Raw genomic sequence first — 23,305 nt, 5'->3', positions numbered from 1 at the left:
TTTGTGATTTTTTCCCTGAGCCCAGGTCATTAGATAACAATCCTGAGAAATGGACATTTTTAGCCAATGGTTACCTCATGAACTCAATGGGTGAGTAGCTAATTGACCAACAAGAAGTTATTTAGTCCATAGCCTCTTGGAAGACAAGATGCCGGCCACCAGAAGGATATCACCCCTAGACAAAACTTAGAAGGCCCAAGCCATTCTCTTGCTTGTCAAGGTATCTCAACTTGGTTCTTCCTATTGTATATAACTGAGATGAGCAGAAAATATCTATTGAAAAAGTCTACCAAGTAATATTTACTGGATAGATGATGAATTATTTTTTCTCATCTTTAAGAATTCATTAATATAAGTTTAGCAATGTCTAATAGGCAACTGGCAAAGCAGTACCAAAGCTCAGGAAAGTGATTGCATTTGGATATATAGATTTGTAAGTCATCAACACAAGTGAGAATAAACTAAATGGGAGCCCATGAGGTCAACTAGAAAACAAAAAAAGAGAGGAGATTGAATCAGGGACATATGTAGAGAGGTTGGTTTTGGTAAGGAGAATGACCTTATAATCAGAGATTGGGGAAAAGTAGGGGAGAATGGGAGGATAAAAGAAAGGGAACATGAGATGAGGAGAGGGGAAAAGATTTAATTACTTTTCTCAATAAAGTAAAAAAGAGTGGTCTTCTTTTTCTCTCTAAAAGGGGGCCAGGGAAATATAGTATGCTAGGGGAGAGAGAAGAGGTTTAGAAAAGCTTAAGAAAAATCATTTTGGCAGTAGTGTGAAGAAGGAAATAAGAGATGGGAGTGACATGAAGCAAGGAAATCACTTAGGAGTCATTTGACTCTTTCCATAGAACTAAACACAAGTCCACTTGGGCTCAAAGCTAGGACCAGTTTTGTGGGAAGGAGCTAGGATAGGCCAAAGATGACACTTATTAATGATTTTCCTTCTGTCCTTAACTAGCTTGAGACTTTCTTTTTTATTGCCTCAACCCACATCAGGTGGTAGTTGGGCTCCCACTGGAAACTTCTACTCTCCGAGGACACCAAGAAAAATTGGCCCTTTGTTTTTGACTCTTCTCGTCTCTGTCTGATTCTGTATCTTTCTGTCTCTCTACTTATCTCTGTCTCTCCATCCCTGTGTACGTCTCTCTGTCTCTTTGTTCATCTCTTTGTCTCTCTTGTTTCTCTGTCTTTCTCCTTCAGTCTCTGTCTCTCCCAAACACACACACACACACACACACACACACACGCACACGCACACGCACACGCACACAATCAGAATATATGCAGACCTTGAATGGTCCAAGTTTCTCTGCAGAAGAGATTTGAGTGAGCTTGCTGCACTATCTTATTCAGAGGCATTGCTTTGTAAATAATTCTAATGAACCTGGGACTCAGCCAGGTCATGAATAACAAGCATATAGGAGCCCTTCCTGCTGGGTTTTATAACCACTGTCATACATTCACTTCCAGATCAGAGAGGTAGCTCCCCTGCAGTTTGGCTGCACCTGTGGAACACGGGCAGTTCACACTGCTCCTGAGGGGCCTTCTTGCAGTATTTATGGCAGCTCTGAGTTTCTGTTAGCTACTGAAGACCCAAATATCATAGAATAACATAATACAGATCTTTAAGGGGCCAGAGTTTGTTTTTTGTTCTTTGTTTTTATTTCAGCTCACTCCTCAAAGGAATTAGATTTGAGAGAGGTAAGTGACTTGGCTGAAGGCACATAGATAGTAAATGGCTGGATCAAATTTTGGAACCAGATTTTCCCATTTTATTTTATTTTTTAATTTAATTTATTTTTTATGTTTTTTCCTTTTTTATTTTTATTTTGAATATTTTCCCATAGTTACATGTTTCATGTTCTTTCCCTCTACCACAAACTCCCCCACGCCCCCCATAGCTGACACACAATTTCACTGGGTTTTACATATATCATTGATTAAGACCTAATTCCATGTTATTGATAGTTGGACTAGAGTTATCATTTAATGTCCACATCCCTAATAATATCCCCATCAGCCCATGTAGAACTTTTTATTTTAAATCAAAGGATTTAGAACCAGAAGCGAATTCAGCAATCCTTAGGCAAATGGAACCATCTTATCAATTAGCACTAGGGAGTGAAAGTGACTTTTCAGGGTTACAAGGCAGTCAGTGTCAGAGTCAAAATTAAAACCTGGGCCTTTTGATCTCAGATCCATTACATTTTCTAATCTAAAATAGAAGTACCATGCTTTTGTGGAAAAGATAATTTTTGCTGGTGTAGAGATTTCTCCTAATTTGAATTCCTTACAGGCTATGTGACCTTAGACAAGTTGTTTAATCTCTTTGGTGCTTAATTTCCTCTTAAAATGAGGATGATTGCTATAGATGACCTCTCAGGTTCCTTACAGCTCTAAACTGACAGCTGAAGTTACAAATTAAGCATTGGTCAGTTTTTAAACTCAGGAGATGAGTTTGGGGATGGTTGTTTACCTCTTCCATATCATAGGAAGCCAAGATAGACTGAAAGGCAATACAGAACTGTTAAAGTCCCTTACTGGTTTCAGAGCTTTGAGTGTGGCAAACATAAGTGAACACTTTTTAAGTTTTCCTCATTTTTTTGTATATCTCATTAGATCATTGGTTTCAGCAAAATGTTGTTTTTGTTGTCGTTTTGGTAAAGAAACTGTTTTTTGTTACGTCTTTTTATTTTAAACCCTTACCTTCCATCTTAGAATCAATAATATGTATTGGTTCCAAGGCAGAAGAGTGGTAACAGCTAGACAATGGGTGTTAAGTGATGTGCCCAGGGTCACATAGCTAGGAAGTATTTGAGGCCAAATTTGAACCTAGGATCTCCCATCTCTAGATCTGGTGCTCAATCCACTGAGCCACCCCAGCTGCCTCTTGTTACTTCTTTTTAAAAATAGTTAGTATGGACACAAGTGTATATTTAATATACAGGTTATAACAGCTCATCTTTTGCCTCTCCTTTGAAAATTAAATTTTTTTCAATGAAGAAAAATCTATTTTCTCTCTTTGCCACTTCTCTCCATTGGAAAATAAAAATAAATTAAAACAAACCCTTGTAATCAATGTGCACAGACAAGTAAGACAAATTCCTGCATTGAAAGAATCATCTTTTTTTTTTAACAGTAATATATTTTTCAGTAATGCTGTAAGGCTATAAGGAGTATCACTGAAATATTAAAGTTGTTGGTCATTCAAAAGGCAATAGAGAGATCATGGTGGGCCTTAGTAACCAGCAGCCTATGAAAAGTCAATTCAATTCAATTCACTAAAAATCTGGAATATCGTTAGAGAAATGTATCCCAAGAGAGAGAAGCCAGTCCTGTGGAGATGGTGGGATATGGATAGCCCATTGATAGTTATACAATATTAAGAGATCTAGAAAAATAATTCTTCTGTCTTTAGAGTAGAATAACTATGGAAATAACTACAGAGCGGGATGGCTTAGGCTAAGAAAGCATGTATGGAGCTGAATCTAGGACACAATGACCAGGGCTTTGCCCTAAGGCATCTTCATCACCCACAGAGGTCTTCCTGCTCCCTCTACTATGACCCTTGAAATATCCCACTGGTTTTTCCCATGAAGTGCCACAATGGTTCTAAGGCTTCTTGCTTCCCATCACCACACCCCCTTTTCTACTCTAATTTCCCTGAAATGGCCATACCCAGCCACCGCTAGCTACCTTTTGTTTCCTTATTCCAACTGACTTTGTCCTGGGCACCAGAAAGCACTATAGTGCAATCCAATGAAGCTAAAACCATAACAGAAAGGTAGACGTGGCCCCTGTCACTAGACAATACCACATAATAAAGAGGAATTATACAGGAGAAACAATATAAAACATATAAAAATATATGAAAAAACCACAAAACATTCGTGTAATGTGAACAATAGCTACTGACCGGTAGCTTGTGTGTTCTTCTGGTCTCCATGTAATGTCAAGAGAACATGATAAAGGGCCTGGGATGTGGGGTATACCTTGTCTATTAGATTTATGCAGGATATGGATGAGAGTCACATAAAACAGGCAGGCATGGATGCTTTGCAGTCTGTATCACCGAAGGGAGGGAAGGCCTGCTTTGATGAGATCATATATCCATTAGACTACTGGAGTTTATAGCTTAATGCATTAGGGTTCTCCTGGGAGAGAAATTACCAATAGGATCTGAGAATCATAGATAACAAATTTAGAACTGGAAAGGACCCTCTGATAAGAATACCTTATGTTTGTGTAAGGTTATATAGTTTTTGAAGCATATTCCTATCCATTCTCCATGTTCAGCAACATCCAGTGTAATAGCGTTCTATTAGCAGCTACCTCTCAGGGTTATTGTAAGGATAAAATGAGATAATATTTGTAATGCACTTTGCAAACCTTAAAGCACTATATAAGTGCTAGCTACTATCATCATTATCATCATCATCATCATCATCATCATTATTATTATTAAGTAGAAAGTTTAGAAGGAAAAAAACTGGATTCCTGTCTCATCTCTACTACTTACCATTTAACATTAATTTCCTATTCTGTAGAAATGAGCAGACTTGTATGGCTTAAATGAGGTAATATATGTAAATTGCTTTTTAAATATTAAATGCTATAATAAATGCCAGCTGATGGCCTGCAACAAAACTTGGAATTTCCATTAGGATAGTGTTAGGATGAATGACTTGACTTGGAGTCTGGACAGAAGTTTAATTCTCCCCTCTGATCTTAGGAATCGTATGACCAAAGCATTAAAGTAGTATACATATATACACATATATGTATATATTGAATAAGTATAATATATATACACTTATCACTATTATTATCCATTTGATCATTATTTACATACTGGGAAGGAATCAGTGCAATAGTTCTTAGACCCATACTACAGATGAGGAAATAGACCCAAAGAAATTAAATAATTTACTGTGGGTCACGCAGAGATTCTCAAGTCACGTCTGGGATGGGAATCCAGACAGATCTTCTGAGTGAGTCCAGAAGTCTTTCCACTATAGGCAACTGCCTGTCATCTAATCTAAACCATCTCCTTGCCATCGCCAGATCTGCCACAGACTTCTGAGGTCTCCCTCACTTGATGAAGTTGCTTTCTGGACTTTGTGAAACCAGCAGTGAAAGGGAATAAAATGTTTCAGATCCTCTTGTCGGCCTCATTATGGCTCTGATAAATCAAATAGAGACAGCAAGTTAATGGGATGCTGACATTTTGATGTTTATTTACCAAACCAACATAGGGCTATGGAGAAACAGAGTGAAAATAATAGGAGGCCTGCTGGAGTGGAGACCCCATTGGCTTTGTCCTGGCTGCCTTTCCCAGCTCTGCGGTTTTAGGAGGAAACAGAGAGGAAGCATAGTTTGTAGTCTTGGCTCTGACCTGATTTTTCCTTAGCCTCTAATCCCTTTAACTAGTATGAGGGCTGGGTGCGATTTTAATCTTGGCAATAGAAAGAAAAGTAAAAGAGTGGCATATGGATGGAAAGAAGAAAAATCGGGGGAAAAAATTGCATAAAAGCAAATATCCAAGAGATTTGGGACTCATTCCTTCTCAAAAATGTTATATTTAATATACATATTATTTAATGTTATGAATAAAAGTCATCATATTATTTATATGAATATTTATATAAAGTGATATTTATATGAAAAACATTATTAATAATGATATATACTTATTGGATTATCTATTTAGTTATTTTTAGTCTAGTTCTGTGATTTTTACTAGTGTGAGCCACTTCCAGTGTCCCCTCCACCAATGCAGATCAATGACTCATTATAAACATTCACTAATTCATATTCATTCATTAAAATTCTTAGCTTCTTGAGAGGAAGGATTATTTTGTACTTTGTATTTTGTATCCCTAGCATCTAGCCCAGTGTCTAGCACATAATAACACTTGATGCTTGTTGGTTCATTAAATACATCTTTATCAATCACTTATTATGTATAAGCAAAGTGAAATTGTAATAGCTCAAAAGCAGTGTGGGATTCACAAATTTAGACATGAGAGACATGTCCATCCCAAAGTTCACACAACACAATTTGTGTCTGACCTGTGGTAGAGCCTTCCGAGCTCATGTTGGTTTGATCAGCTACAATCGGGCACACTTTACATTGACCTCCAACAGAATAATGTTATTTGAGCCTCTTTGAGTATGAAAGACAATAACTACCTCCCACCACCACTATTAAATGCCAGGCATTGGAGTAGGTACTGGAGATACAAAGGAAAAATGAAATACTCCCCACCAACAAGAATTTACTTTCTACTAGAAGAAGGTATATAACATGTAAAAAAAGATGAGTTAATAGAAAATATACACAACACAACTTTAGGAAATTCTTCAAACTAGGGAGATAAGAAATGACCTGATACAGGAGTAGAATTTTAGCTTAACACTACAATCTCTGAATTATCTGGTGCCATGGAGAGTTTATATCACTTGCCTCTGGTCACACAGCTAGTATGTATGAAAAGCATGACTTGAGTCCAGTTTCTTCCAAACTTATTTTTATCTCTACGACTGGCATTCTATCTTCTATGTCCTGACATATCTCAGTAGCATTTATATGTTTCAATAATAGTTTACTTTGTAAAATTTAAATTTTTTTACATGCTTATGCAATTTCTAATCATTATTTTCTGACATTTTGGTGTCCATATTCTCTCCTTCTCCAAGATGGCAGGTAATATCATATAGCTAGTATATGCATTAGCATATAATACATATTTCCTTGTTAATCATGTTGTTAAAGAAGACATATCACTTACACTAGAGAAAAATTCATGTAGGAATCAATAACATATTATTAACAATTTGAAATATAAGTAATTCTTATTAGTATAAGGAATATGATTAAATGGTAGCTAATGTCAAATGCTACAGCTAATAAATCAAAGAGATAGCACAATACCTTGGAAAGAATACAGAATTTGGAATTTCTGGAACTGGTTTCAAATCCAAACTCTATTACTTAATTTCTCTGGGCCTCAGTTTACTAAGCTGTACAGCGTTTGGCTCAGAGTTTATCATCTACAATCCCTTTCAGCTTTCCAATAAAAGTTTTCTTTTATTGGAGGTCTTCAAGTATAGACTGGATGACCACTTAACAGAAATGATGCAAAGCAGTTCAAGTACATGTTGGATTAAATGACCACTCCAAACTCTTCCGACTATGATTATAGAATTCTGTGATTCATTTCCCTTGGTGCAGGACTGGGAGGAGATTTCTGATGAACCTTAGAAATGAAAAACTAACATTAAAATAATCAAGGCAGAACCCAGTGTCCCTCCAGCGTTGTTTTTTTTTTTCTTCTTTTTTTTTTCTTCTGGTAAACCTGGTTTCTATTAGCTGTGCCTACAGCCTAAAGTTAACTTTGTAGCTTTCAGCTGTATTTGCTGAAATACTCTTTATGACCATATCCATCCACCACCAGAGCCAAATCCCAAATGTCAGCCATCGATGTATCAAATAATACATGAAAATGGAGGCTTTCTCTTCCCTCACCTGAGACATGACAATGCCTTGGCTTAGGAGTAATTTTCCCTCCACTCAATTGCCTTTTCTATGTATCACTGCTTGTGCATCTTCCTGTTTTATGTTCTCATGTTTGGTGTGCAGCTATAGATGATAAGAAAATTAATTAAAAGCCTGCTGACTCTCCTTTTAACAGTCCTCAATTCCACCTGGCTTGTTTCTATTTCATTAGCAAAACAAACTAAAATATATTCATGCTTGTATTCAGTGAAGTAGAGAGAAAGACAGACAGAGAGACAGATAGGCAACCCTTTTATCTTGTTCTTGAAGGCATCTTATTCTCTGAGATCAACTTTTTAAAATGTATTAACAATTTCAGAATAATTGGTTTCCCTTGTAGTCCTATGCATTTTATTTTATGCAATTAAAAACATTATTCTGGGAAGGTACCATAGTTTTCCCTAGAAAGCTCAAGGGATCCAAGACATGAAAAAGACTCCATGGAATTCCCAAAATTTTAGGGTCCCTACATCCTTTAGCTTCTTCTTATTTACTCCTTTTCTTACAATCAGTATGAAAGAAAATAAATTCTAGAGTATAGAATTGAATATGCACATGAGAAATTTTTAAAAAGATTATTTTCATAAAGAAAACTAGTCCATATATAACATATAAAATATAATGTTATTAAATATTTTAGTTCACAATTTTTTTACATTAACACAACTACTTTGGAAATATCTTAATAGAATCATAAAGCTATCTACCAGATATCTCCCTTAACCCTCTGACAACTTCTTATACTCTCAGGGGTCTATTTGTATACCAGATTGGGGACCCCACCTCTAAAAGGAGGCCTCATGGTAGAGAGGATGCTGAATTTGCAGTTGGAAGACCCAGCTTAAAATCTTAACTCTGGTGTCATTTTACTTCTGTGCCCCCCAGTTTCTTCTTCTGTGAATGAGAGGATTAGTCCTTTCCAATTCTGGAATACTCCTGTGAACAGGCACAGTCAAAAAGACTATGTCATTGTGGAAAAATAGGGGAAATGTATTCAAACCTCAGCTAAGCTCCTGTGCCTTAAGTCATAGGACCTCTCTAGGCTTCTGCATCATTTTCTGTAAAATGAAGGGGTTAGACTGAGATTCCTCCCTGCTCTAAATCCTATAACCCCTTCAATATTTTCAGATCATTTGAAAGAGGGGGAAAAATAAGCTTAGACAGTTCATTTTAAGTGCTATAGCGCCATAATTGGGCAACTAGTGGTTAGGGTACTGGGGTAAAGACTCCTCTCACTGAATTCAAATCCAGCCTCAGACACTTACTAGCTGTGTGACTCTAGGCAAGTCACTTAACCCTGTTTGCCTATATTTCCTCATCCACAAACTGAGCTAGAGAAGGAAGGGCAAACCACATCTTTGCAAAGAAAAGCCCAAATGGGGTCATAAAGAGTCAGATGTGACTAAAATGAATAACAATTAATTTAATAGCTACGGAGGGCTGGAATTACTGGAATTACTTTAGCACTTAGCATAGTGCCTAGCACACATAGTAGGTGCTAAATAAATGTTTATCGATTGATTTTAAGCATTTCATGTTAGTGATACATTTTTTATAGGTTAGATCCCAGGCTGTCATACATTTCTTTATTTATTTGCTCTATTTGACTTTTTTAAAAAAATATAAATATAGTCAAATCTCATATTGATTTTTGATGTGTTTTTAAGGAAAACCATAATAGCAGAGGGATATATACCAGTAACTACAAGATAGGCACCCTTGTTCACAGCCCTTATGAAGGACACAAGCACAAACAGAAACCAACCTCTTGGAAGCCCAAGAGCCTAGATAAACAAATTGGGTTTCCCACACATGGCTCTCCTTATACCCCCAGCCGCAGTCTCCCCACCAATGGAAGAATATGAAGTGCTAGCCTCACTCCCAGTCCTACCCAGCAGAGTAGGATAATTTGGGATTTTTTTTTACCGTTCTCTTCATGCCAGGCTTTCAAGATTATTTGAACGCTTTATTGTTCCAAAGGGGATGGAAGTGGGCATGGGTTCCCCCAAAACCAAAGCCAACCTTTTAATGTGTGTCTTTGTTTCTGCTTTGAACCAATCTGCCCTGGTAGAAGAAGCCTTGGATAAGCAATTAGAAATGTTGGTTCTGACTCTTAGTGGTTTGGGGAACTTGAATAAATCACTCAACCGCTCTGGACCGTCGATTCCTTATCTATAATATAAGAGAATCTTACTAGATGACCTCCACATTGTCTCCCAACTCAGAGAAAAGCATTGTCTACAACCATGGAAGACTTTTCCTTTGCTATTGATGACTCAAACTTCCATAAGATTATCAAAATGGTTTATTCAACTTGGATCCTGAAAGAACTAATTTTGAATCCTGCTTCAGAACTTATTGGGCAGTTAGGTGGCATCTTCCTAAATTCATATCTGGTCTCAGACAATTATTAGCTATGTGACCCTGGGCTTTTAACTCTATTTGCTTCAGTTTCCCCTTCTGTAAAATTAGCTGGAAAAGGAAATGGCATACCACTCCAGTATCTTTGTCAATAAAACCCCAAATGGGGTCACTAGGAGTTGGACATGACTGATAAATGACTGAACAACAGTCTAAACACTTATTAGTGTGACCCTGTGTGACCCTGACCAACTTACTTAAACTCTCACAGCCTTTTGCCAGCATAATGGGAATGGTATTTTCACCTACCTAACAATGTTTTGAAGATCAAATGATATGACGTGTGGGATGTATGTTGATAACTTTAAAGCATTATATAAAATAATTATTATTTAAAATTAATAATGTTACATAATTATTCTATAATAATAATAATAATAATAAGCATTCCTCTCCCAGCTCCTGACTGTACTTCTTTACCCATCACACCACATTATGATCCTCACACTGAAAATTCACTCCATACCAGAGGTCTTCTCATCCTCCAAGATCACTTTCTTGCAGTCTATTCTTTCTGGTCCTCTCCTCCCAGAATCTCCTTAAGGAAATGCCCAGAGTTCATTCACTAAGCCAGAGTTCACTCATTTATTTCTCTCTAATTTCTTTCTCAGATAGTCCCACTGTGTAGGTACTTTCTTACCTTTCCTGACTATTGGGTTCTTTTCACATGTTGTCTTTTTCCATTAGAATATAAGCTCCTTGAGGGCAAGGACTGTTTGTTTGTTTTTTATATTTGTGTTCCCAGGGCTTACTATTCCAGTGCCTGGAATATAAATGCCTTTTCATTCCTATTCCTTTTTCCTCCTCCTCTTTCTCCTTGTTCTTGTCCATTTTATTACTATTATTAATACTACTATAATTATTGCCCTTTTAGAGAACAACTGTGAGTATTATTAGCCATATATTACAGGTAATAAACTTGAGTCTTAAAAAGGATGAATGCTCTTCTGCCTGTGGTCTCAACTGTCAGTAGAAATAATTTGTCAATAGACTTAGTAATATTAGAGTCAGCATTTGACTGTCCATCTTTTAACCTGAAATCCAGGCCTCTTTCTACCTTGCCATGGTCTTCCTCTGATATAAAGTAAATAATCCCTATAGGAAACAAATGTGATTTTGACATCATTAGCACTTTGTTTCATGAGGATACTATATGGCCATAAGTTATGGAATCCCCAATTTCCCAAGAATTAAAGTTGAAGGTCTTCCCAAAGCAATAGGGAAGATCACTGGGGAAACTATTACATGAGGAGATCCCATTAATATAAGTTGCAATATATCTCATGGGAAAGAAAACCCAAATCATAGACATTACAAATCAATAAAAGGGCTGAAGTAGCAACCATTCCCATTCACTTGATATGTTTATATCAGGTGAACTCTGGATATAGATTCCTTGTCAATTTTAGGTTACTCAACTGCATGCCAGGATGAAAATATTCAAAGGCCATTCCCCTGCATAAATTTGAATGTTCAGAATGGTAGAATATTCCCAGTTTACCTGGTAACTATGAGGAAGTTTTTTTTTTAATTGTATTAAAAAGTGAGAGGGGCAGCTGGGTAGCTCAGTGGATTGAGAGCCAGGCTTAGAGACGGGAGGTCCTAGGTTCAAATCTGACCTTAGACACTTCCCAGCTGTGTGACCCTGGACAAGTCACTTGACTGCCATTGCCTACCCTTACCAATCTTCTGCCTTGGAGCCAATACACAGTATTGGCTCCAAGACAGAAGGTAAGTGTTTAAAAAAAAAAAAGTGAGGGCATAGATAAGAGATTCTTAAACTGTGGCCTATAAGTTTTTGTTTTATTATTTTGATAACTATATATCAATATAATTGGTCTCCTTTGTAATTCTATTTTGCCTTTATTGTAGTGCAAAAGGGTGCATATCAGTAATATTTATTATTATTATTATTATTATTATGTAATAGGATTTTATTTTTATACATTGCTTTTAGAAAGGGTCCAGACTGTCAAAAGTGAAAGGTGAAGAAGTTCAGTTTTAGGATTAAGATGATTTGGTTTCAGATTCCATTTTTCTTATATCCTAAGTTACCCTGAACAAGTCACAGAGCCTCAATGACCCACAAAACTCTCTAAAATTGTAAAATCCAGACGAGTGACTCATCTGCTGAGTGACTCATTAGCTATCTACAGAGAGAGCTTACATACCTAGGAGCTCTTTACATGGAAGAAATCATAGATCTGAACTACCTAACACTCCTGAAAAAAAAAATGTGAGGAATTGGCATTGGAAACTTCTACATTTCCTTTTGGCCCTAAATCTTTGATCTCTGAATTTTCATATTTATGCTCTCTACGTGCCATCTCTCACGTGCATGTTGAGTAGAACTAGAAGTGGAAATCCTCATTCTTGCCACAACAGATTTCTATTTCTAGAGTAAAAGAGAATAAGCATTGTTGTTGCTTTCCTTCCTTTCCTTTCTACTAACTCAAACTTCTTTTCAGACTTCTCTCAAGAGTAAAAGGGATTTCAAAACAAATTCTTCTGCTCCCCACCAAGTGACAGACCCTTGTGATGCAGCAGACATGCAAGACCAGAGTGAAGTCTATATAAAAAGTAACTATCCTTCCTTTACCTGAAGAAATGATCCCACCTCCCTGCCCCCTGCCCCTTTTTCTACACGAAATGGACTGCATTACAAACAGCTTGTTAAAAGTGTGACAGATCAACCTGAAACTCTAGTTCTTGGAGACTCCAGGCCTGCACATTTGCTAATAGACTGACTACATATACAAACAGTCTGTTCCTGGGTTGAAGTTCCTTTTACACTGGTTCATGTTTCAACATGCAGCCATTCTGCTGTTTGTGTTTTCAGCAGGCCGAGTAAGTGGATGTCTCTGCATTACAATTCCAGACATCAGCCCATACCAGATGTGGGGCCTTTATTTTTAGTACGGCAGGAGTGTCTGCTGACCCTTTCTCACCCCATGTCTAATGAAAGATTGACTGCTCTGGGTTTTCTTATGGTAAATTATATATTAGAAGACAGTAGATTTAAAAATTAATTCAGGATTAATTTCAGGATGACTGCACTTGGAATTATTTGGCCAACAGATGAAAAATGAAAATTTCACTACAAAGAGGAAAAAATTGTAGAAGTGTCAAATTTTAATTCAATTTCCGATAAAGAATCATCATGTCCTAAGACCCTTCTCAGAATGACAATTAATCATCTGCAGCGAGAGCCCTGCCTACATGCTCTGTGAGCACTCCTGAGTGTGGCTGCCATTCTTATTCCACAGAAGTTCAGGCTTTGGATATTTGGACACACACATGAATACTCGATGCGCTTACAAATGTATTACCTCTGTAACAAACATTTGACAAAGGCCAGGCTGGGGAGGACACTTGACCATGTTCAGGAAGGCTTACAGATTTTGGTACAAATGAAAAAATAAATCCAAAATTCAAGAATGCCTCTTTGGTTTGAGGTCCTCTAAAATTTTCATGAGTGTTTGGAGGAAGCACAGGCACCGCCATGTCACTGAACCAAAAGGGAAAATAATAAAATAGGGACTGAAAGAAGTTCCAGTTTGGAAAGGTAAAGGCATCTCATTGTGGTTGCTGTTAATTAAAATATAAAACAACAACAACACAGTCACAGTGATGGGAGTCAATTGAATTAGCTTCTGGCATCAAAATTTAAAGACAAATGCAGAATTATCTTAGATCTACAATAAGAATACACGTTTTTATATTGCAAAGGCATATGGGTTGCCCACATAAAAACATGCTATAAAATCACCCTGCAATGGTTGTGCTCTGTTTTTGAAATATTAAAAGCCGAACTTTCTCCCCGCGCATCTTGGGATATTGGAAAACATAATAATTCTGGACTGCTTTTTATGGTTTGTCTTTTATTTTACTTATTTATTTATTTTTACGGCTTTATGTGTGAAAGCACATTTGAGAGTGAATATGCTCTAAGCAGCAGAATAACCTTCAATAATGCATTTTGTTTAATGCCCTATTTGGTCTGATTGTTTCCTGAAAACTTCTCATGTGATGCCTCATTTTCAAAGCATTGAAGGGAAGGAAATAAAAAAAAAGACCAAGTGAATGACAGAGGAACTTGAAATAATTGGAATAGAATATGATTTTAGAGCAATACACAGAACATTAAAAGTCCCGGTGAAGATGGGAAGATGGCACTACTATGCATGTGTGTGTACACTTACATACATATACACACATGCCAAGAAAAATTGGGTGGACCATCATAAAGGGAGAGGGAAAAAATTCTGCCAGCTCAGGTGTTTTCATCTTGGTTGGGGGTTGGGACTGGAGAGAAAAAGAGAACTAATTTACATAGTCATTCACCTCTCTGTCCATTCTGTACCTCTCTGTGACTTGTCACCTCATTAAATGGAAACATTTAAAAGGAACTCCTGAGGATGAGCTGCCTTTTTGTTTATTTATTTGTTTGTTTTTTTGCTGAATCAGCAAGCTGGATGCTGAATCAATTTCTCCAGCTTCCTTTTCTTGAAAGCAAGAAAATATGGTTAACTGAACAATGCCCTTAATTTACAGAATATGTTAGGGCAGAGGAAGAAGAAGTAGGAGATAAAAGAAAGAACTGAGGTATAAATGCTTTCATTCGTATAAATAGCCAGGGATGAGTTTGTATTTACCTAGCTGCTGTGCTCTTGTTGTATTTCCACACATACATAACAGAAAACGGAGTAGAGATTCAAAGAGTCATGGAATATCAGAGCTGGGATAAGCCTCAGACATCATCCAATCCAACTCTTTTAAGAAATGGAGAAACTGAAGCCCAAAGAGAACAATATATCCAAGGCCACATAGTTGGTCTGTTTGGGGACGAAACAGAGACTTAGATCTCCCAACAGTCAGGCTAAATTCTCTTTCTGTAGAACCACAGCTCTCTTCCTATACCACAGTGCCCCTAAAATGTCATCTTTGAAAATGCAAACCATAAACTTATAACCAGATCATTATTACAGGTTGAATTGCTGCCCTAAGACCTCCTGACATCAATGCCTATAACTCACTGTCTTTTCCCCCCCAAACCCTTCTCTCCCTCTTACCTTTTATTTCTCCAGGGGGCAAAACCATCTTCCCAGATCTTCAGGCTCACAAATTGATTGTCATACTTGACTTCTTACTATCTCTCACCTCCTAGACCCAATCTGTTGTCAAGGCCTGGCAATCTCACCTCAGCATCTTTCAATTCTACCCCCTTCCCTCCTCTGACAATGTCTTCTTTCTGATGCAAGCCCTCAATCACCTCATACCGGGACTGCTGTAATAGTCTGCTGCTGAGGCTGCCTGCTTCATGGGTCTCCCCTCTCCAGTTCATCCTCCATGTATCCACCAAAAGGATTTTCTTAAAATGTAGGTATGACCTCAACACTCTTCTAACCAGTGGCACCCTATTGACTCTAGGACCAAATATAAAAGATGCTCTTTCATCTACGACCTATCCCCTTCCCACCTATCCAGTCTTCTTATGCCTTACTTCCCACCAGGCAATCTTCAGTACAGGATATCAGCCTCTTGGCCAAGAAACTCCATCTCTTGGTTTGGGGCATTTTCTCTGACTGTCCCACATGCATGGAATACACACCCTCCTTAATTCTACCTACTGACTCCCTGGCTTCTTTTAAATTCTAATTAAAACCTCATCATTTACATAAAGAAATGTGTTTACATTAAAAAAAATAGAATCAAATCAAATAGTATTTTGTCAAATCAAACCCCATCAAATACAAACAGGAGAATGAAATAACCTCTTTTGATACTAGTGTAGTTTTGTTGTTGTTGTTGTAAATTATTTCTTCCATCTGCCCCACAATACATAGAACATTAGATGTAGAAATATATTCTCAGAACTTGTCCTAGGACCATTCTATCAACTACATAGGGGAAAAATTAGAAGAATGATATGATAATAATCTGCATTACATTAATCAAATGCTTTCTAAAAAATCAATTAATGTTTATTAAGCACCAACTATACTTGGAGAGCTGTGTTAAGTGTTGGTAATACAAAAAGAGGTAAAAGATAGTCCTTGCCCTCAAGAAGCTTACAATGTAGTGGAGGAGACAATGTAAAGACAATTTACATGAAGCAAGTTATACATGAGATAAATAGGAAATAGCTAAGATAGGGAAGATACTATATTATTGATTAATTGAACCATTAAACATAAAAGAAAAATAAGATAGTGATTTGTCTCAGCATTTTTCTAACTGAACTCCATCAAATATGAATATGTTAAAATAAAACAATATTAGTAATCTAAAGTGATATCTATGAGCACAGACCCATTCATTGAAAATGAAACAATTCTTACTTTTCAAAGTTCTTCTAACATAGTGCTCAAGTTTAGTTCTTATAACTATTGTGGTTTGTATCCTCTATGAAGGATTTCTGGTACCAACTTTGTCACTGTGAATATTACCTAGGAATTTTGATTGATATGTGTTCTCATCTAAATGAGTACCTCTTCCACCCATGTAGATGACTAGATGTCCATATCTTCCCATCTTGGGTGATTCTTGTGCATGGCTTTTCATAAATCTAGAGAGGACTCACTCATGCCTCTAGAGACCTTTATTGGCTTCTTTTGATTCCCTGAAAAGGCCAAAATAGTGTATAAATGGAGATTTGGACTGCATCCCCCATAAATCCCTTAGATTTCCCAAAATTCCTTTTAATCTCTCCTGTGCCTCCATGTTTGTATGGTCATATTATTGTTTTATACTTGGCTGTAACTCCTTCCTCTTCTTCTTTTTACTCTTGGGAGTGGGCTGGTTAGTACCTTTTAGCTAGTATATTTGTTAGTTTATTATTAATAAAAATGTATAAATATAATATCTGGTATATTGAATATTAATTTTAATCTCCACAGTAGCAATGATTACACATCTATTGACTATCATTCTCCATATGTGAATAGCTTGCTTTCTTTTCCAGTCATAAATAATTTCAATGATTTATTTTATGCCATTTACTATATATGTTTTCACTGGTAATATACTTTAATCTACTTGGATTCATGTATTTTTCCACTGTTTTTAGAATCACCTACAATTTAGATTCTTCCCAGACCAAGGAATTCCATGATTCAATACCATATAGCATTTCTGAGAGTAGCTTTTGCAGCTTTTTTTTTACTAAGTGTGTACTATCTAAAAGCATGGTATTCTTTCAGAAGTTCAGTAAAGTCTGGGGAAGTGGTACATGCCTGTAGTCTTAGCTATCAGGAAGGCTGACACTTGAGGATCTCATTAGTTTTGGAGTTCTGCATTTCAACAAGGCATGCCAATTAGGTGTCCAAACTAAGTTTGCCATTCATGTGGCTTCTAGAAACACAGGGTCACCATGCTGCCTAATGAAGAGTTAATTGACTTGGATCTGAAATGGAACAGATTAAAATTCCTATGCCAACAACAATAGAATTAGATCCACAAGTAATTCCTGTAATCTAGTCTGGGCAAGATGGCAAGACATAAGTCTTAAAAAAATTCGATAAATTCTGTTCTCTAACTTTTACCCAATATGATTTCCCTGTAGATGGTCCATGAAGAAGGTACTTGATTTAGGTCTAGAAGGCTTGGGTTCAAATATTTGTTCTGCTATGACCTTGGACAGGTGACTTTCTGAATCTCAGTTTTTCTTCTGTAAAATTAAATAGTTGGACTAAAGCTTGTTCAAATCAAAATGGCATAAAACAACCCTGGCACATCATCATCTATCTTCTGTTTTGACAATAAACTCATCATCTCACAAAGCAGCTAATCCAGTATTAGACAATTTTAAGAGACATGTTTATGCATGTGTATTTATGTATATATATTCCTGTGTACATATATGTGTACTTATACATATATATCTTCAAATTGTCTAATAAAGGATGAACCCTCTCACACACACATGCACATACTCAAATGTTTGCTGAACTAAATTGCATTTTAGACATAGACATAGACAAGATCTTTGACTTCCTTTGTGTTGGAAACTTTCAAAACTTCCTCTACCAATCAATACAAATCAGCACCTAATCTTTTACTTATATACAAAGAGTTGCTTTTCTTTCCTTGCTATTTTCTCTCCTTGTTCCTATTTCTCCCCACTAAAAGTTGTTGATTTCCCCCACTCTCATTTGTTAATTTTTTTTAACCTTTGCCTTCTGCCTTAGAATCAATACCAAGTATTGGTTCTAAGACTGGTGAGCTGAAAGGCAAATGAAGTTAAATGGCTTGCCTAGGGGTCACAGAAGTAAGATGTATCTGAGGTCAGATTTGAACCCAGGACCTCCTATCTTCAGGCCTGACCCCTATACACTGAGCCACCTCTCTGAAGTCAAGTTAATCTTTAAGTTATTTGAAGACAGTTATCATCTTCTCTCTGCATCCCCACCATCTTTTTTTCCTAAAATCTTAACACTTCTCCTTTTCCCAATGAGATTTTCATCATGTAGTCATGAAATTCTATTTTTACAGTTAGAATGGATCTCAGAAATATTTAATTTGATCTGATTCCAACTGAAATCATGACATCTATTTACAATTTCCCCCAGCAAATGGATAGCTATATCTCTCTGCTTAAGTACATCCAGAAATAGGTAGCTCATTACCTCATGAGGCAGGCCACCTTACTTCTGGATAGTTCTATTTCTTGTAAAGTTTCCCTTACTTAGAGCCAAATATATGCCTTCCACTTACTTCCATTTATGAGTCTTCATAACTAAAGGAACTTAGTACTACAGGGTATTTCCACTTCTTCATTATGAGTAGACCTCTGCTTCCAACTCTAGCAGCACCATTACTAGGGTGGGATGACTTGAGTTTTTTTTTCTACAGGGCACTGAAACTTAGAAGAAGTAAGAGCTAAATGAATGATTCTTCAAAATCATGCAATTTAAAATTTTTTTACATTTATACTTTTGACAGGATTTTCCCTCCTTCAGCAGCATAGAGTTTCAACCAAAATAAGGAAAGGCTTCCTATAAGCAGGGGTTGGCAATGTATGGCTCTCGAGCCATATCTGGCTCTTTTGAGGGCCAGATATGGCTCTTTCTGCAGGAGCCATAAAGTCAATTTTTTTTCAGGCTGCTGTTATAGGAGCGTGCACTGTGAGCACTGTACGGCCCTCACGAAATTACATTAAAAAAAATGTGGAGTTTATGTCTCTCATGGCCAAAAAGGTTGCCGACTCCTGCAATAGAGGATGGGATATTAGTTGGGACTTAATTGGAGCCAGGAAAGGCAGGAGGCAGAGCTGAGGCACTAAAGCATTCCAGATATGTGGGACAGACAGAGAAAATGTACAGGCACAAAAGCAAACTATTGCAATGGGTTAGGCATTTGATGTTAAGGTTATGAACCAGAGTGGTAGCAGTGTTAGAGATGAGAATGGGACAGATTTGAGAGATGTTAAGAAGGTGAGATTGACAGGGTTTGGCAACATCTTGGATGGGGGTGGTGGTGAAAATAGTGAGGATTCTAGGATGAAATCTAAGTTGAGAGTCTGAGGACTGGGACATTGGTGTTACCCTTTAAAGTCATACAAATGGTAGAAGCATAGAGGAGTTTAGGGGAAAGATAATGAGTTCTGTTTTGGATGTGTTGAGTTCAAGATATCCGTTGGACATATCTACTGGACAGTAATCTAAGGCTAAGGCTTAGTAGAGAATATTTGGCAATGAAATATCTGAAAGGTAGTTCAGGTTTTATAATTGAAGTTTAGCAAAGAAGTTGGAGCAGGATAGGTAGATTTTAGAATTATTAATATAAAGATAATAATTAAACCCATGGGAACTGATGAGAACACCAAGTAAGATACTTTAGAGGGAGAAAAAAATAGCATACGTGTCAGAACACTAAGAGACACTACACTGATGTTAGAAGGTAGCAAGGGGGTTTGAAAAGGAACAGACAGATAGGTAGAAGGAAAACCAGAGTGATGTTCCAAAAGCCTAGAGAGAAGAAAGTGGGAGAGAATAATTAATAGTGACAAAAACTACAAAGAGGTCAAGGAGAATGAGGATTAAGAAAGGACTATTGGATTTGGCCACTGAAGGATCATTGGTAATTTTGGAGAGAACAATTTTGGTACAATGATAAGGTTGAAAGCCAGATTATAAGAAATTAAGAAGATAGAGGATGATAGAAACTGGAGGCATATATTGCAGATGGCCTTTTTGAGAAGGTTAGCAACAACGGGCAGAAAAAGATTTAGGATAGCAGGGATGGAAGGATCAAGTGAGGTTTTTATTTTCCTTTTTCAGTATGGGGAGACATTGGCATATTTTTAGATAGCAGAAAAGTAAACAGGAGAGATTGAAATATATGATAGAGCAGGAATGGCTGCAGGTAATTTGTTAGAGGAAATGGGATGTAATGGGATTGCTTGAACAGGTAGATAAGGAGTAAGGCAACTTCATCATGTGAGACAAGGGTGAAGGGGAGATAGTAGCAACAGGCATCTGGGGGATAGGAGATGAGGAAAAAGAGAAAAGAGGGAGTGCATGGCAAATGGCCTTAATTTTTTTCAGTCAAATATGAGGTAAGGATCCCAGCTGAGAGGATGAGTCAAGAGGTACCATGGGAAGTTTGAGGAGGGACAGAAAATGTTTGGAAGAACTGCTATGGAAAGTGACATAATGAGTTGATAAGGAAGTCATAGTAAGTTTGCCTAGCAGCAGTGAGGGCCCAGTTGCCATCATAATGACATACATTTTTATTAGATCCAATCAGAATGATATCATGATGTTCTCCACCTTCATTCAGCGATACAAAGTATAGGAAAAAAGGATAACAGAAGGTTGGAGCTATCCAAGGCAGAGACTTAGCAGGGCATTGTCAGTAATATGATAAGAGGGCCAGAGATACAATAGAGTAGTCAATGAAGAGCTGAATTGGTTCACCAAAGGGTCAAAATAAGGAAAATAGGAGACTTGAGCATCTAGGACCAGACAAGAAAGAATGGGAGAAAATTGAGAAGTCAAGGAATAGGAGGTCATAGAAGCCAATAGGTGGTGATATGATAAGGGAATTTTGGAGGAAATAGACTTATTTATGATGGTCATATCAAGGGTATGACTTTTTTGTGTGTGGCTGAGGTATAGTGGAAGAGTAGGTCATGAAAAGTGAGTAGATTAAGGAATTCAGTGGTAGGGTACTTGAGGAAAAGTCAGTATTTATATTAAAGTCTCCTTGTAAGAAGGAAAGTGCATTCATTCAACCAGCTAAATTTATTAAATATCTCTCTTGTGCAGGACACTTGTGTAGCTAGATTATGCTAGAACCACTGTGCTAGAATCTGGGAAAGATAAATAACAATGACACCTACCTTCAATAATTATAATCTAGTAGGGTTTATCTTTTAAGAACTAAGACCTAAGTAGAAAAAGATTTTCTATTCCAGAGTTTGCATAAAGATTTGCCTATTGCTCTTAAGACCTATGCCATTCACTGGAGCACCTAATCATACCCTTCCTTTTTACTGAATTCTTTTTTGTATTTTTATCTTGATTTTTCCATGCTAGCCATGTGGTGGACACTCTATAATATTGTTTGAATTCAAGTGATATTTTAGAGTAGGAGGACTCAAATCACAATCAGATCTTGCCCTCTGCTTTCAGACAGATGAGTAATCTAATTTCAAACACATGTCTCTTCTATTCCCACACTTTTTTAAATGCCTTATCACCCCATGCTAGACTGTAAGTTCAGTAAGGGTAGTCCTTGTGTGTTGTCCACCTATTATCCTTCAGTGTAGTTGGCTTAGGATCCTGAATATAATAGGGGCTTCCCAAGTCCTTTTTGGATCAAAATCTTATTTATCTTCTTGAACTCTTGCCTCATTTTACCATAGCATCTTATAATCCGAATGATTCTTCACAGGCCAATGTAAATAGTCTTTATATATCCATCACCAAGTACAATGCCCTGCTAGAGAAGGAGCACTGGAGAAGTATTTGTCAAATTGCAATGAATTCAATTATATTCTATCACTATGTTAGAATTTTTTCACTCTATGGCTAACTCATTCACCTTATGGTCAGCAAATTTCACTGATCCTTTCTCAACAATACTTACGTATAATTAGTATTTTCTTATCCACAACTGTTCAATTTTTAATTGTTTTTCTCTCTGTACTCTGCTGTATATATGTGTCTGTTGAACTTAATCTCCATTTTGCATAAATGCTTTTCCAATTGCTCATCAATATTCTTTTGATTTTTATTCTTATCTTCAAGGCTATTCTCAACCTTGCCTAATGCAGAACCATCTGCAAATGAGGTAAGTCTACTCTTGATTTCTCTTTTGAGACTATCAATAAAGATATTGAGTTGAATGACTTGAGGACCAAGTCCTTTGGGACACCACTCAATACATTCACATTTCCTCATCCTATCTTCCCTTAGCTCTACCAAATTAACATTGAGCCACAAGCCCTTTGTCTGGGGCTCAAGGTAGTTGATCACCTATCTAACGGTATCCCAGTCAATATCTTCCTTTGCTTGGTAAATTGTACCCACTGCAGCAAGTATTCAGATAAAGTACTTCCCCCACCTCCCAGCACACACACTCTCTGTCTCTGTCTCTCTCTGTCTCATTCTCTCTGTCTGTCTCTGTCTGTCTCTGTCTGTCTCTGTCTGACACTCTCTCTCTCTCTCTCTCTCTCTCCCTCTCTCCCTCTCCCCCCCTCTCTATTTTTTGTATGGACACATTTAAAATTGTTTTCCTGAAAACTGAATATTAAAGCAGAACCTTGTGAGATGAAATTCAGTTCCCAAGGAAAGAGGATGGTAACTCATCCCAGCCTACTAGTAAATTTGGTTAGAAATTGGATGCCTTAGATTCTATGATGGTAGTTGGCATGTCAGCAAGTGTTAGTGAACAGAACAATCCTATCTAAACCTAAATCTGCCTCTTTGTAATTTCATTCTAGTTCTGCTCTTTAGGTTTCCAGTTATTAAGAACCTCTAGCACCTGACCTTACAAATAGTGTCAGAGGTGAGATTTGTACCAGATCCTCCAATAAACTGTCCAGTTTATCTGAAACTTCTTTTTTCTAAGGAATGTGCAATCAATATATATATATATATATATATATATATATATATATATATATATATGTGTGTGTGTGTGTGTGTGTGCATGTATGTACACACATATACACACATATATACATACATATATATTTATATAACAACTAAAGCCACACAAAAGCAGAATGGGCTGCCTTGGGCAGTAGCAGGTTTTCCCCATCTGAAGCTTTGAGGAAAGACTGGAAAACTCTTTGTCCAACATTTCACAAAGAGA

Source organism: Gracilinanus agilis, chromosome 2, assembly GCF_016433145.1.
Source record: "Gracilinanus agilis isolate LMUSP501 chromosome 2, AgileGrace, whole genome shotgun sequence".
In the NCBI taxonomy this organism is placed as follows: domain Eukaryota; kingdom Metazoa; phylum Chordata; class Mammalia; order Didelphimorphia; family Didelphidae; genus Gracilinanus; species Gracilinanus agilis.
The sequence above is the reverse complement of the archived record's forward strand: the minus strand, read 5'-3'. Positions refer to the sequence as shown.